We start from the raw sequence: 1,182 nt of genomic DNA, 5'->3' as shown, positions 1-1,182 counted from the left end.
CGAGGAGTCGCCAGTAAGCCGTAACAGGTTAAGCGTGTGAAGCCGCACGCATCTCCCATCTTTTCCTCACCCCAACCTCCCCTACTCTGCTTTCCCCGGCTCTCTCTACGCGCCTTACTCTGCTCCACATCCATTTCCCCTTATTCCTTCCCACCTCCCGCCACGTATAAACGGTCTCAAACATATGCACTAACGGTGCGAGCATGCGTAATCTTCCCTCCCCTTGTCCTCCTCCTCGTATCTCCCCCCTCGCCTCCCCGCGTAACGTACGGTCGACGGTGGAGCCACCACGTATCTGCACGATTTGTCGTGGGCAGCCCGCGCGAGCGTGCGTATCTCCCCATCCTCAACCCTTCATCCATCTCCTCCCCTCATCCTACTGCCTCCTGCCTCCTCCTCCCCCCATCCCTCCCCGCGTACGTACCGGGTCGACGATAGAGCCACGTATCTGCACGATGTTTGTCGTGGCGCAGCCGCGCGAGCGTGCGTATCTCCCCTCCCTCCCCTCATCCCATCTCCTCCATCCTCATCCTACCTCCCCCTCCTCCTCCTCCCCCCTCTCCGTACCCCGCGTACGTACGGTCGACGGTGGAGCCGCGTATCTGGCACGAGTTGTTTGTGGCGTCAGCCGCGCGAGCGCGTGCGATCTCCCCTCCTCACCCTCATCCTACCTTCCCCTCCTCCATCCCCCTCCTCCTCCTCATCCTACCTTCCACCCCCTCATTCCCTCTCATTCTACCTCCCCCTCCTCCTCTCCCCCTCCCTCCCCGCGACGTACGGTCGACGGAGAGCCGCGTATCTGCACGATGTTGTCGTGGCGCAGCCGCGCGAGCGTGCGTATCCAACCTCCTCCCCCTCATTCCTCACCTCCCCCTCCTCCTCCCTTCCCCCTCCCCTCGCCCCGCGTAGTACGGTCGACGTGGAGCCGCGTACTGCACGATGTTGTCGTGAGCGCAGCCGTGCGAAGGCTGCGTATCTTCCCCTCCTCCCCCTCATCTACCTTCGCCCGGGTCCATGCCTCACCCCTCATCCTACCTCCATTCCTCCCTCCTTCCACCCTCCTCCTCACCGCCTCATCTTACCTTCCCCTCCTCCTCCCCCTTCCCCTCCCACGCGTACGTACGATCGACGGTGGAGCCGCGTATCTGCACGATGTTATTCGTGGCGGCAGCGCGCGAGCGT

General features: G+C 63.2%; 1 protein-coding gene across 1 annotated transcript in view; it reads right to left on the bottom strand.

The window, feature by feature from the left end:
* The window catches only part of LOC106812009 (tyrosine-protein kinase JAK1-like), a 19,679-nt gene that overhangs the window by 645 nt on the left and 17,852 nt on the right, over positions 1-1,182 (bottom strand). The window lies entirely within an intron of this gene.

The sequence above is a fragment of the Priapulus caudatus genome, unplaced genomic scaffold (assembly GCF_000485595.1).
Source record: "Priapulus caudatus unplaced genomic scaffold, Priapulus_caudatus-5.0.1 Scaffold600, whole genome shotgun sequence".
NCBI classification, from domain to species: domain Eukaryota; kingdom Metazoa; phylum Priapulida; class Priapulimorpha; order Priapulimorphida; family Priapulidae; genus Priapulus; species Priapulus caudatus.
The sequence above is the reverse complement of the archived record's forward strand: the minus strand, read 5'-3'. Positions and strand labels throughout refer to the sequence as shown.